We start from the raw sequence: 16168 nt of genomic DNA on the forward strand, positions 1-16168 counted from the left end.
TCAGTATCAATACTTCAAAGTGAAATAGCATAAAAGCTAACTGTACTTAAGTAAACTGATTTTTGATTGACTGACAAATCTTAAAAACTAGAAGAATGTTTTTTTTAATTTACCTCCAGAACCAGATCAAATTCAAAGAAAAGGTAGTGTTTCTTATCACTTTCAAATGAAGGGGCATTTTGAAAATATGAGAAAAAAATGCTTTGATCTTTTTCAAAAATGCATTTTTTTTTGCCAACTGGAAATTTCACCCAGTTACACTTGAATTTGTGAATATCTATTCACATCAACTGATGAGGTCAGATCAGGTAAGGTATGTGCATTATGAACACGTTTTTTGAATGAAAATTTCACTAAACCTTGAAAAAACCAAACTAAGCCCCAAGAATTTCACCCCTAACCTTCTGCTGCTGGTTAGCACTTCTGATCTGAGCCATGACAATTGTTTATTTTGTTTTTCTATTGTTTGTCTCTAGGACAAAAGTTTCTATATTTTTTTCTAAGTAAAGGTGGAAATAGTAATTTTTTTATGCATGTTGAATGCTTTATATAGCTCTCCTAGACTTGCTGACATAATGATGTCTTGTAGCAATACTTTTCCTGGATTAATCTTGTAGTATGTAAAAAAATTATGTCCTTTTAGTAGATTTTCTTGTTTCTGTGAACAATGCTTTAGAGATTTAAAAAATGTTATTGGATTTACCTATAAAGATAACGACTTTTGCTCCTGTGGCACCAACTGTGAAAGTATATTCATTATTTATACACAGACTAGAGCTAAAAATGACAACTGTGAAGTGTTGACAAAAGCAAAAAATTGCACTCTATTTGTACTTTCTCAGACATATGAGGGCATATTAATAAGTTTCGACTTAATTTCAGTATACTGTCTATTTATATAACTATTTTCTGAGCCTTGCAGAAGAGCTGTTATATCAATCATTCCAAGGAATTCCTTTGCCTTGATAAATTCATTTATACCATATTTTGGTGATATTACAGCACCATTCTACAAGGGAGAGTAGTTACTTTACATAAAAAAAAAAATTAGTTGCTCGCTGGTTTCTTGAGTAAATGTCAGCTAAATTTTATTTTCGAAGGCAAAACTATCTTCCCTTGCATTTTCCTAGAAAAGGTTACCCAGAACCAGGAAAACTTTGACTTTCCTGCTTGCTGGTCCTGCTGGACCCAGGGCAGGTGTTGTCACATCTTGCTGTGTCAGGTGAGCTGCATCACACCTTTAGTCTTGGAGCAGCTGATCACCACAGACACCGTCTGAAGTCAGAATGGAGGGGACATGGCTCTGAACTCTGTCGGTCCATGGGCAGGGAGCCGTCAAAAGAGCAGCACTGCTTGAGTGCAGCAGGGCCGATCGAGGGACCAGCTGCTGAGACAGAATTAAACTTGGGGTGAGGAATTAAGCTTGACAGAAGATTAATTATTTGCCTTGGAAACCGCAGAGAGGGTAAAAATGGCATCAGAGATTTTGCTTGGCAATTCTGGCATCTGGGAGGAGGAGGAAGCTGAAAAAAAACACCCAAACCCATCACATGTTGGGCCTTATGCATCAAGGAGCAGAATATTAGCTGTCCAGCACAGCCCCTGAGGTGGGTATCATGGTCCCCATGGATGGCTGGCTTCCTTGGGATCTGTCGGCACTGATTGATCGAGCTGTCACAGCCCCTTATGTGTCAGAGCGGGGGGAGGCCCGCGAGGAAAAATTTTAATGGTGCTTGTAGTCAAAGAAAAATGTGCTTCTCACTTGAGTGGCCCTGCTGACACTGTCAATGTGGTGCCTGCACTCCTCCTGTCCAGGATCACGGCAGGCTTCCTCTTGTTGGCCTGATCATTGCTGGGGCTTCACGTAGCTCCTCTTCACTGGGTGCGTCTCTTCCACGCAATTAAAGGGAGCAAAGGGACTCTGATGGAGTTTAACAGCTCCAGGCTACTCCAGCTAGGTACAAAAATCGTCAACATGCAAGTTGCAAATAAATGTCATCTTGCTTGCAGGATGAGAGGACTAAGGAATGAAATATTTACTTCAAGGGGGGTGGGGTTTGACTGCTCTTGGTTTGTTTTTGTTAAAGTATGTTTTAATAATTTATCATTTGTCTGCATCCGCGGAGCAGCTCAGTGCTGGCTCACGCCTGTAGGCTGGCCACCAGCGGGGGTGCGCTGGCAGAAGGGCTGGCAGGACACAGGTCTGTGCTGAAGGAGAGCAGTGCCCGTCCCTGGGGGGTGGGCAGGGGGGCCAGGCAGACCCCAGCTGGTGAAGGGGCTCACGGGAGCTGCAGCAGTGGCAGCTCTTGCGCAGGTCAGCTGGGAGGAGGAGGTTCTGAGGACGGCAAGGGCAGCATGGAAGTTTTTGTCGTGGGCTCTGCTTCCTTCTCATGGGTGGAAACTTTGGGGACAAGGAGGGGTTGGACTATGTGCGCTAGAGACATTGTAACAGACGTGTCAGGGAAGATACGCAAAATTTTTATCCAAAATTTCTCTACTGCCCCAGCAAAAAAACCTGTATGTGATTTGTGTGGTGTAAGAAAACAAAACAAATGTGAATGGGCAACGTGGATTTTTTTTTTTTTCCATCTTTTCGTGATGCTATTTGTAAATGCTGGAAATCAAGGGAGATCAAGGGAGATGTTCTGCTCTCTGCTGACAGGAGCCTGGGAGCTGCGGAGGTGCCCATGGGTAGCAGGGACCCCAGGGTCAGGGCCAAGGACACTGCTGAGATCTGCTGCCCATTGCTCTGAAATGGCTGGGGAAGCCCCAGCGTGTCTGCCCGGCACTTTCAGTGGCAGCCTGGGGCATTTGAGATTTAAGTGTTTCTCCATTTGAGACCTGGTGTAATAAATGCAGTGATCTCCAGCACCTCGCAGGGCAGGAGCCCAAAGGGGAGAAGGGCAAGGGCTTGCCTTAGGGGGCTGGTTACAAACAGGGCAGAGCCTTTCTTTTTGCAGTGAAGGAAGATGTTAGGGAAATACCTACATGAAAGGGAAAGGACAGTTTCATATGGTATGGACAGGTGGAGGAAGCCACATCCATGCCCATGGTTCATCTTGTGAGTTTTGTCACTGGCAGGTTGTGGTTCTGTGTTTGACCTCCCTGGGTTAGAGGAGGAAGCTTCAGTTATAGGTCCTACTGAAAATAAACCAAGTAACAACAGCAAGAAAGATTAGCAGTAGGTAATTAACTAACTGTACCTCTTTGCCCACCATGATAAGAGGAAATTTATAGTTCCTGTGAAAAAAATAATGCCTTCATAAAAACAAAAGTGCTGTGGTTGTTGTTAAGATTACTTCAATAAAACTTTTCTTCTTCTTCTTCACCATGGCATTTGCAAAACATTGGGGTGCTCTATTAATTTGTGAGTAACTCATTAAATCAGTGTAGTTGCAGAGTTTCATATTGCCAAAGCCTCTATGAAAAGCAATACCTTTTTGCAATATATAAGCGTTGTGAAGTCTCATCTTCCACTGTGAAACTGGACAACTTGCAAATCAGCAAAACTTTTCAGAAGGACAAAGATGAATTTTTATTCCACAGATGTTTTGGTCTGAGGGGGACAAGTTCCTCCACCCCCCAGTGTGTTCCTCCATAAAGATTTCCCACAACCAAGCTGTCCAGCAAACTTGAAAGCAGGAGGCAAAATAGTGGTAAAACTAGCCTGCAAGTTTTAAAGCAAGTATTTTTCTAGTATAGCTTTATGCTGCTATTTAAAAACTTGCTCCTATATTTATCGCCTTCAGAGTGAGTTCTCTAACATGCTGCAGTGTGATAGGATGTTGTCTTCAACTTTTTAAAAAAAGTTTCAATGTTAAAACTTAGCACAAGTGCATCAGGGGATCTGTCTGGCTGTCAGTTTTCCAAAACAACTCAATTTTGAAGTCAGTGGGGATATCTGCTGAACAAGGAGTGGCACAACATGGCCCAGGGCTACTAAGTTGCTTGCTTGATAAATGTTATGGGAAATGTGTTCTGATTATTGCACACTCTGGCTTTTTGCTGAGTGGCTTATTGCCAGGGATACTATCCATTAAGTTCTGGTAAATGGCTTCTCCATGAATGTGTTTTTTTCTGCCCGAGTGGTACCAGTTGAGAAGAGGGAGGGGAATGTAGTCTGACAGCTGTCCCTCTTGTGGACCAGCTGGTACTTCTTCAGCAACTGCAGAACACCAGAGAGAAGGGTCAAGAGTCCATAAAAGAAGTAGCTTGTCACACTTGGCATTTTAGGCCAGATACTCAAGGGGATATATTGGTGCCAGTTGACTGACTTTGAAAGAAATCAGCTGGTTTACTGTGTCTAAGGTCTTTCATCTTTTTAGATACTTCCAATCTGGACATAGTTTGTGATGTTTTGTTCATCATAAGTTTGTTCAACTTTGGTGGTGTTTTTTTTTTTTTTTTCCTCTTTTGTTCATCACTATCAAGTTTTGATAGTAAAGTAGTAAGGATTCTTTTAGTCCTGGAGGATTCCAGGTAAGACCTGGAAGACTGAAGCTATTTATATATAATTACTTTCGGCTCCAGTGAAACGGCCCATGTGTGAGCATCTACACACTGGTAGAGTTGCCAAGCAGTTCTAGCAAACGTGCTACTGAGTTTTAAATTACAGTTTAGGCAGTACAAAGATTAAGATAATTCTTAATATTTTGGCCAACTTCTGGAACTAGGTGTAGCTTTAATATCTAATTCCTGCTAATTACTTATTAGCAAAAGGTGAACATACTTCCCAATGAAAGTCAGGTATGGAAGAAATTCCACTGAAGTTATTTGGTAAGCTCTAGATGAGAAAGTCCTGGAGGTGAAAATACTTGGAATCCAGAGATGTATTCAAGGAAAGCAATATAGTGCAAATCTCCCCTGTTCTTACTCTTTCCAAGACATGTGTTTTTAACCACTGTTGAAGAAAGGCAAATTCAGTCTCACCATTCATATATTTTTAATAGATCTCCTCCTCCTTCTGCAATTTTTAACTTTTCCCTGCTCTAGCTCTCCATATCACAGCTGAACAGAGTGACATCTAAAGGAAAGTTGCTCTTACCAAAGTTACAGTTTTGTGCGAGTACTGGAGTTAGTTTTCAGGCGTAATGAATTAGAGAAAGGGAGCTGGGTCCTATCTGCATAGATGACACTGATACACGTGATCTCACACACAGCTACAGCATAAGCCTGATGTAAGGACAGACTCTGCAAAAAGAAAAGCAAAGAAAAGGATCAAATTTTATATTATATTTGGATCTTCTGTTCTGATGCAACACTGTAGGACAACTGCCTGCAGATGTTCACTTTGCTGGGGCTTATGCGTATCAGTGGTTCTTGGACCTTAAAGAATTTGGTCTGCGCAGGAGGTCTTACTTTGAGCTAGTTGGAAAAACTGAAAATAAATTCTTTTTTATTTTTTATACGACGTAATTTTTGAGGATGCTTTTGTTATGAAATGCTCTCAGGTACAAGACAGATTTCTGATTGCACATGTGAACAGGACAGATTAAAACAACTTTGTGTCTTGAGTCGCTACTTGAGATGCAGATTTTCTAAATGCAAGTCAGTGGTGTTTTTCGTGTGAAGTAGGGGTGTTGCCCATGTCTCTGTCACCTAGTAGGGAGGTCTCACCCTTTGCTGTAAAAGCTTATACTTTTTTTTCAAATGAAAATACATTTTACATTTCATGCTGAATCAAGACACACATACACCCTGCAATGACCTGACTTCTCTGTCCGCATCTGCTCTTCCCATTTTCAGTGAAATGTCTTTCTTGCTTTCTGACCAGCTGTGGCTAGCCGTGATATTCATTAGAGATTAGTAAAGCTGGAAAGATACTTACATCAGCTTATGCTGTATGAAAACTAGGTTGGCAGGTTTCATAACTTCTCCCTGACACCTGAATGACTGCTCTGATTATTTCCACATAGCGATCAACATAGCAAGGCAGCAGCTTGGATGTCTGTGCTCGTTCCTGCGTTCACAAACTCAGCCTCATGTATCTGCTAAGTTCATATTCAGTTGTTTCAGCTCCTTTCAACAAGAATATCTTCTTTCTCAGTCACCTTTTCAGTGCCAATAGCAATGGGATTTTCATATTGGGTTTCTACGTGCTACTGCATTCAAGTAATAAAGAGAATCTGTTCTTTTTGCCCTTGACACTTGTTTTACAAAGGGATACACAAGAAGTAACCAGAGCCAGCTGTTCTTCTGATGTAAATAGGCAGAGCTTTATTGCCACCAGTAGAGTTATGCCCAGTTTTACAACCTCATGGCATGCCATAAATGTTTTTGCCCTCTGAACCGATATATTTGGAAGCATTTTCCTGCATTCTAATCTGTGCTGTAGAAAGAGAATGTTTCCAAGTGTTACTTTCTAAGCAGCTAATCACTTGCCTAGCTTCCCAGACTTTTGCTTTTGACTTCTTCATGACTGATGAAGATAGTTTTAGTCTGGAAGATAAGGTTTTTCTACTGTGATGTATATGGGGAAAACAGCTTTTTTTTTTTTTTAAATCTAGGCAGACTGGGACCTGCAAATGTTTCACTATATAAAAGTATCAGATGAGGATGGGTAATTGCGTGAGTGCAAACTTGAGTAACTCATTAAATATACTAGAAATGTGAAAGTAGTCTCTTGATTTGACATGAAGTTGAGATTAGTTAAAAAATAAAAGCAGCTGCTTTGCCATCATAAACAAAGAATACAACACTTTCCCTTATCCTCTTTCCAAGCTGCTGCTTAGTCTTATCTTTTAATTAAACCTGAACTCTAAAATACATGTGTCTAGCATGCCAGTTTATTAAATGAAATATCAATAGGCAAACAGTATTCTCAGCAATTACCATTCTGTACAGAGGTTTCTGGTGTGTTTTTTTTTCTTATGGAACGCACACATTAAAGATCCCAGTTTTGTTGCAACTCAGAGTTTAAAGTCATTGATTAGAAAGAAACAGAAAGTGTTGTGCTGGAAACTTTTTTTAGCTTTCACTAGCTTTATGAAAATAAAAAACCACAAGACCACAGCCAAGCACTTTAATTTTCTGTTAAACAGAGACATAACTCCTAAGAAATGGAAAACAGAACCATCTCTACTTCTGATGAGTCCTTGATAAGGAATTCATAACATCTTTGTTCTTTCAGAAGGGAAAACTTGATCTGATAAATCTTCCCGAATTCCCTAATAATTTTTCCTTTTTAAAACATTTTCACAAATAGAGTCTCATGGGGGAGTTGGAGGTGAAACCCTGACTACAGTGAATCCGGTGGGAGCTTTGCCGTTTATTGAAGGCCAGTTTTCACAGGGTTCCTCAGATGGGACAGAATGAAATCATAAATCACCCCTGTAATTACTGTGCAAGCACACAGCTTTGATCTAGATGTAGTTATTAATTCAGGGAATGGAAGTAAACCCCCATGACTTAAATGAGCAGGCCCACTGCACTAGAACCCAATTCAAAGTACTGAATATCAAAGAATGTGATTTCTGCCTGCAGTGACTAAAACCCACATCATTTGGGCATGTTCCAGCCCAGCAAAGGACTTTTCTGTTCTAAAATAAGAAACAGTGTTGGGACCACTGATATTCTTGACATTAAATGTACACTTTGCTAGATTTAATCTCAAGTACTTATAAATAATAAATTACCAAGCAACCAAGATTAGTCCCCAAATAACTGGATGGCCAAAGAAACAGCTGATTATATAAAAAAAAAATTGAAATTGGTGTCCAAACCCCTAGACAACCAACAGAAAAAATTTCTTTATTAAGAACTCCAGTGACCTGAAATACTTTCACCACCTTGAAAATATTAGCAATAAAAGCCACTATTTTCATCAAATATACATGATGACTGCTCTTTCGTTTCTGTTCAATACAGCATTACGTTGCAGTTTTGTGCACATTAATAGTACAGCGCAGTTGTAATGTTATAATGACTTATAACCTAGAGTAAACATAGTATATTGATCTAATATAGAATGATGTGGTAAGCAACGAGGCTAAAACAAGCATCAAAGAAGGAATTCATGATGGAAGCAAACAAGATTGTTTCCAGTAACTCTGTGCAAACATTAGGAAGGTAGTTAATTGGCAAAATGAATTGGAATTAATTATGCATGAATCTTGTGGCAACTGCAGCAGCACTCAACTCATTAAGAAATCATAGTTTGGAATAGAGGATGCCATATCCTGACTGCATTATATCATAAATGTGCTTACGGTCAGTTTTCAGAGGATCGCAAGGTCCATAGCTAGCTTTATAGAGTACACTGTCATTAGGAGAAATATCTGGGATTTCTGAATCACTGATGATGCTTTTCAAGAACCCTTGGGAACTTGTGAATTCCCTGACAGATGAGCAGGGACAATACGCTGTCTTTAAAAAGAGAAAAGGGGTAAGGCTGGAGAAATAAGATCCCTGGGAAGACTTAAAAACAAATAGCTAATCAATCTACATTAAAAAAATTCAGGAGATAAGAAAATGATACAAAGTGCTATTAGAAGTTTTTCCAGAAAAGATTCTGTCAAAGCAATTTAATTTCCTTCCTTGAAAAGGCAACTAGTGTAATATCTAGAAGGACAGAAAACTAAGTCTGAATTTTGGTATTGCTTTTTGACACTGCTCAACATGATGTTAAAAAATATGGTCTAGCTTTAACAGTTGTAAAGGAGGATGCGCAACATGGATCAGAAATTTCCCACTTTAGCTAATGTGAAGTACTAGGCTTCACCTGGGATATCACTTTTTAAGGAAGGGGCAGATAAGCAGCATAACAGGCCACCAAAAAAGATAAAAAGTTTAGAAAGAAAAGTTAAAGAAAAATATAGAATGTTCACTGTACAGGAGGATGTTACACTAGGGAAGGGGAGCAGCTTGCTGCGTTATTAATTGATGGCAAAACCCCCAAAAGTATATCCATTTACATCAAATGAGATTTACACCGGGTGTTAAGAAAATCTTCCAGAATGTTATGGAGGAGGAAGTGTTGGGATGAGATACATGGTAATGTTCAGAGATTCGTGGAGTCACAGGATAGTTCAGGCGGGAAGGGCGCTTAGGAGGCTGTTTGTTCCAACTCCCCACTCAGATCCAACAGGACAGGTTGCCTAAGTGAAGTCCTGATGATTTCCAGTGGTAGAGATACCACAGCCTCTCTGGGAACCTGTTCACATGTTTTACCACCCACATAGTGGGATTCTTTTTCCTTGTAGATTACTGGAACTTCCCATGTTGCAGCTTGTGTCCATTGGCTCTTGTTCTGTTATTCTGTGTCTCCAAACAGAGCCTGGATCTGTCTTCTCTGTGTCAGACCGCTAGTAAGCCGAACGGTTTTTCAGTTTCCACTGTTTCCACTATTACAAATACCGTGAACAGGTTTGATAAACATCATCTGGAAAATGCTGGAATTTCCCTCAGTACATGCGTAGGATGAAATGAGAGTAAGTTCATTATCATTCTGTGCTTTTGAGTTCCTAACTTTCTAGAATTCTTTGGAATATACAGAAGCATACCATTTAGCAAATTACTGTATGTATCTATCTAGGCACTGTGTGTAACAATGGGTAATAATGCATTTCAGTTGTTTCAACCACGTTCCTCTTGTGGTTAAATGTTTGAATCCCAAATGTTTCAGATTTCTTTTTTTTCTCTCCAAAAACTCCCAAGATGCATTTATGATGAGAAAAGAGTTTGTGGTCTAGTTTTCTCTGGAATAGGGGTCTTTGTAGTGACTAATTTTTAGTCTGGGGAGGGGGAGTGCCTAATTTTATTTCCAGTAAACAGATCGAGAAATGTTTAGTTCCAGAGGCAAGAGGTGACTGGTTGGTATTATATGAAGGATTGATGAAAGGAAGAATACTTCAGAAATACCTACCTTATTTTTCAAGCAGCATTTGTCAGGCATGAACCATGTGAGAAAGCTTGGGAGATACAGAAGGAAATGTTGTAAATTAAAATTACCAGGACAATGTTTAAACCCCGCATGGTTTGAAGAAGGCTTAATAGAAGATGCTGAATCTTCTGCAATTGTGGGTTTAGAAAGGATCTGAGATGAAAATTTGCACTATCAAGTAATTTAAGAGGGGAAAAAAAAGAAGTAAAAGGTGATACATACATTCTGTAGATGATTGCAGAAAAAATAAAGCAGAAATCTGGGCACTCTAAAGTGAGAAAGAAAAATGATAAGGAGAAAGCAAATGATCCAAATGGTGAAAGAAGTTCTAATCAGCTCTATGTGTTCATTTTCAATAAAAATGTCTAATGAGGGCATGGAAATGAAATCAGAAAAGTTCTGCTGGAAGCAAGAAAATAACTAGCAACAAGAATTAGATGAGAAACAGTAAAGAGTAAACAAAATTATGTTTGATGAGAATGTTACAAAACAAATGATAAACATGCAGATTCATGCAATATACACAAACAATATGAAAATAACGAGGATAAGAGGTCTGAATTTCAGAAATTATATTTTTAATTTTTGTGGGATCCAAGGGAGCTGCTTAACGCTCTTGAAAAAGTAGATTTGATAGCTAGATAAAAGAAGAGCTGGAAAATTATTGTGAAACTACCTTAATGGTGAATTATTCTGGAAAATATTCAACCAGAATAAGGAAAGTTGAAAATGTTATGTGCTATTCAACCAATATTTATATAAAAATTGCTGACACAAAAAGCTTGTGAGCATTTGTTTAAGAACTAACAGCAATCAAACGTCACTCCCTTCTTCCATAGTGTTTGTGCATATCTTCAATGTTATCATTAGCTTAGAGAGAAGAGTGTGGATATTGGAGGAAAATGGACATGGTTGGGCTTGGGTCTTTATTCAGTTCCTACCTAAGCATAGAACTCATTAAAGCCAAAGGGAGCTTGCCTGTTTCAAACATAATTTTTTTATTATCTACTAGATAGGTTAATGAGCACTCCATAATTTCATTCTCTATTGAAAAAAAATGTTTTCTGGAATACTTTCTCTGAAGTCAGCAGTTACAAGTCTTTTTTTAATTATTTTATTTCAAATAATAAGAAAAACAGGCCATTTCTTGGTTGTTTTTAACATCCCACCATACCGCTGAAATCCTGCCATCTCAATCTTACAGCTAGAGAGTTAGCAGTGTTGTCCTTTTTGGTCTCAGGAACTTGGTTAAGTAATTATTGGCCTCTTCTTACAGTCCTGCTGGCCTGTGTCTTGCCAAATCACTCACCCATTTTACTCCGCAAGGATGTCTGTCTGATCCATGAAGCATCTTTTCCTGTTATGGGTAGATGAGCTGTGATAATGGTACTTTTCTGACACTGAAGGCAAAATGTAAAGCAAACGCTGCTTTTCAATTTTGGTTGACCAGATTTCATGATGGGGCCTTTAATGACCCAGAAGTATTTTGCCTTCAGGCCAGCACATGAAGGTTGGGTGAAATATTGAGGAAAGAAGGAAAAGTCTTGTAGATACCATTAGGATATTACACAGTGTTTGCGATATCATTTTCTATCTGATCTTTCTACACAGTCTGTCCTGCTTAATTTTTTGGAAAGAAATGTGCTCAGTCCCATTTTCAAGATAACGTTTTGGAGTACATCAATTACCATGATTATGCTGAAATGAATTTGTAGTTCAACAAAATGTATTATCTCTCTCTTCCAGGGTTGGATTACCTTTCCTGGGAAAAGAACAAATAGCTGCAAATGTAATGTCTGTTAATCGTGATAATATATAAATTGAACAGCTTGCCAGGATTATATTTATTATTTTGCTCCGCAGCCATAGTAGATATCTCTTTTAGCTTTCCTTCACAGATGTGTGTTCCTTCAGCCGATTTCAAAATAAGAATTATAAACTATTCCTGTACGCAGTGTTGCTTCTGCAGTCTAGAGAAGACATTCATGATTTGTTGTGTGAAAAATGAAGAAACAGAAAATCTTTAACTGTGTTTTCGACAATAGTACCACTACAGCTGTGGACATGTTTGAGTCCTCTGCTCACTAGGACCGGCACACCAGATAAAATACAGCCCAATTTTTCCAATGTCACTAACCCTACGGCCACATTCCTATTGAACTTCACCAATAATTCTTGGAGAAGACTTGACCCAAACTGTAAGGTGTTTGAAATCCTTCTCCTTACAGTCTTTGTCTTTCAAAACGTGCCTGTAGGAGAAGGTGGTAATAGCAGCAGATGGTCACTCTCTAACTGTACTGCTCAGCCTGCAGCAAATCTAATATTGGTTGTACCCTTTGCTTGATGATGTTTTTTTTTGAGAGGAGGAAATTCACCTTCCCTCTTGCTGAAAGCATTCTAATTAAATATTAATTGGGCTAGAGAGTGTGCCCACAGGCAATTAAAATTAATGGTTAAAGCACCCATGGGCAAAAATTTCAGTGTGGGTTATGCTGAATATTTGGAAGCATTCAGTGGGGTCAAAACTGGAGCTGAATTCGCTAAGGTAATTTGCTCCTTCTTGTGCTTGTGCTGTCTGTGTCCTCTCTCTCTCTCTGTGGTTATTGACACAGGGCAGAAAACCGAGAATGGCTTCAGCATGGGCTGCAGGGGAGCTTGACCCTTAGAGCTGGCTAGCTAGGAAATTCTAATGGTCATCGGGAATTCAAAACAAGTGGAGTTTTTCTCCTCATTAATTAATTTGCCTTTGGAGTCCATGTATGATCTTCATGTCCATAACAAGCCAGTTGCACTGGAAGCATGCAAAAAGCATAACTCTGAGAATGATCTTTGAACAGCTTGAAAAAAATAGGGGTGTAAAACAACACACAATGAGTTAGTTCCTTGTCAAAAATTAATGCAAAGCATTAGACCTGGCACTTGCTACTGTCATCCAAGAAAGGGAGAAGAAAATAAGCATAAATTAAGCAAGAAGAAAATAAGCATAAATTTAAAATAATAATAAAAAATTCGGCTTGTAAAAGTGACTTTTCCAGCTGTCTCCCTTGCCTGGAGGCAACATTGAGAAAAACACAGGTGTTCTGTCTTCAATATGGTGACCATGGGGCAGATGTAATTTCTTCACCAAAACAAGATCCCTATCACGGGCCAAGAAAAAAACAAGTCTGTAGAAAGGTCTTAGAGCTGTGTGAGCCAAAGTAAAGCTGAATGCATGCAAAGCAATCTTGTTGGTTTTGTTTGTTTTGTTTGTTTTTTGTTGTTATTAATAGTAGTTTGAGTTTGCTAGGCTTGAAAGCCTGAAGTAATGTCAGCTTTAAAGTGGTTTTACTGGGCCTCACAAATTTTAAATAAGTTCAGATATGAAAGAGAGTGAAGAATTATTCCTCAAATAACAGGGTAAAAGCACTATGATCTAGATGAGATGTGAGATATTATCTCTTATCGTAAAAGAGAAGTAACTTTTAGCAGATGTAATAAATCCAGGAGATTTAATTATTTATGAGATTTGTTTGGTGAATAATTTGCTTCTAAGCTGTGTTGTTATATCACTTGTTGTTCACAGTTTCTCAGCTACCTCTGTATTCTCTAAAACCCTCTCTAAAACCTTGTTAATTTCACGCTTTTGTGGCTGCTGGACTTTTTCCTTTTGCTGTCACTGTAACCTGCTCTCCAGTTTCTGGCTAACCTGCCTGAGACTAAATGGGAGAAATCTGAATGCTGCTTTAAGAATTTGCATTTGACTGGGGATGCAAATTGCCTGTGATTATAATTGAGGGGTGTGTCAAGGGAAGAAGCACCGGTCTCATCATGAGTTAATGCAGTGTGTCCAAGAGTGTTAGCAGCAGTGGACTGATCTGAATACTCCTGTAGTAGGATGATCCTGGGTTTGTTTTTGTTTTTTAAATGAAAATAATGATTGTTCAGACCTGTAGACTCATTACTGATCTTTTTCTTTTTGCATTCAGGAAAAACCCACCACCTTTTATTATCACACTCATTTTTGCAGACATTTACTGTACTGTTTTCCAAGAGGAAAACAAACAAAGAAACAAAAATACTAGCAACACAGAAACAAAAATAATTGATCTAATATGCTATGTGTAAGAGGCTTCCCAACAGACTGGCACTCTCCTGTGCCGTTACAAGTGTCACCTGTCTGGGGCTATGTAGAGCATTTACGTAAAAGGGAATTACAGTGATAGTGTGCTGTACCTCTCACTGCCTCAAAGTCCCTTGAATCTAATGGGACACTTTCTGAAGGCTTCAGTGGTATTTTGAAGACATTTTTGCACACACTTTTGAGTGTAATAGATGTACGTGGGTGCTCATGAATATCCATCCCCTAGACATTCTGACACCGACTTCCCTCAGGCTGTAATACCGGAGGATCTTGGAAGTGATTTTAGGTTCTTTACTCAGCCAAATGCAGAAAATTCATGAGGTTCAGGAGTTTGTTCCTCCAATTTTCACAAACGTTGGTAGTTCTATCGTGGGCTGCATACTGCAATTTACTGATTATATCAAAGGAACTGAAGTGCTAATCCCAGGTGAGCTGCTGACTATGTAATGAGAGGCTTCTAAAGTCTTTCAAAGTTACTGAAGCAGGTGTTGTGAGGGATAAGAACATCAGACTAAAGCAAGAAAATCATCACAGAAGCTTTGCTTCTGCAGAAGCAAATTTCCTTATGCCATCCAAGTTACCATGTGGCTTTACATAATTTTGTTGTTTTTAAAATCAATCTCCTGCTCCCACAAAGTTCCAGACCACAAAGCCAGAAAGTGAAATACACAGATCAAAAAAATTACAATAGCAGCGGCACATCAGTTATCAGCCTCTCTTTTGAAACTCCTAACCGGGGCTCTAACCTTTGTGTTGGCTTTTACGAGACAGACAAGTGTCTAGATGGAGGTCATCCATGCATTTCATGTGGATCACTGAATAATGATCACAGGGTAGCAACTTTCTTTTTGAATCAGTAATGCAGAGGTGAAAAGCACCGTCTTTCATTATTAATGCCACGTGCACTCCAGGTCTTTGCTTTCACTTCTTCATCCTACTGTTTCTATGGACCCTTAAGAACCTGGTTACTTTTAGGGTTGAGTAGGCTGCTTTTTCTGACCTTCAAAATGGATTGTGAACCTGAAACGTTGTCTGTTCACGGTTGCAAAAGGGATGCATCTGGAAGAATTTGTTATGTATGAAAAATACTTTTAGAGGAGCAAAAGAAATGAGTGTGTAAGAAGAAAGGGAATAAGCTATAGTCTTCATAATATGATAAGAAATGGTAGAGTAATGAAAACAAGTAAATAAAATCACTGTGAAAATCAGAAAAGTAAATAACAAAGCTTCTTTCCAAAGAGATATGGGTTTTTTTATTCCAAAGGATACATAAAATGTTTTCTTATTATCTAAGTTCACCTTTCTTCTCCATTTTATGACATGAGAAGAAGGAAGAAAGAAAGGAAAAAGGAAGCAAACAGCTCTTTCAAAGCACAATGATGGAATATGCCATTTCAGAGAGTCAACAAAATGCTCAGAACTGGATGCTGTTGTGTGATATACACCGCAGAGTATTTGTTATCTGGCAGGCTTAATTCTCAAGTGACCGTCCAGTGGACCAAGAAATCAGGCTGCAGTAAGTGAATTCTCATGTAATCCTCACATGGGCTTTTAAAGATTGGTGCTGAGACAAAAATATAAGAATCAAATTATAACTGGACAACAACTAGGGCTTGTTGGTGCCATTTAGTGATTAGGCTGGATTAGTTTTCAGTTCAGGAAGCCCCACCTGTCCTTATGTTGCCTTCAAATAACGACAGCGTATGCTTACAGAACTCACTGGTGATGCCGTAAAGTGAAGCAATGTCCTTATTGTAATTCATGGGAATTTTTCCAAGAGAATGTCTATCCAATTTTAAGTTTCCCTTTTGGAAGACTGGTATAAAGACAGCAACTCCTGGGATGTTGTTTCTTGAACCTGAAACCCTCTCCCTGTTGGCTGAATCCACTTACTGAGCTTCACACATCTTTAACTGTTTCTTTTGAGGCAACCAGAAGACCTTTCATCTTGGTGTTTGAGAGCTGTGTTTGGCATCATACCTTTCTGTCTGACATTTAAATGGACTGTGAGACTAAATCTGTCTGTATTAAATCTGTTTGGTTTTGGTTTTTTTTTTTTTTTAATACCTTCCTGCCATAACAGTTAGCCAGATGTGCTGCTTGATCATATTTACTAACTAATTTTATAAAGATAGCATAATAGAATTTTTTTTCTAACATGAATCTAC

This window comes from Falco rusticolus, chromosome 12 (assembly GCF_015220075.1).
Source record: "Falco rusticolus isolate bFalRus1 chromosome 12, bFalRus1.pri, whole genome shotgun sequence".
NCBI classification, from domain to species: Eukaryota; Metazoa; Chordata; class Aves; order Falconiformes; family Falconidae; genus Falco; species Falco rusticolus.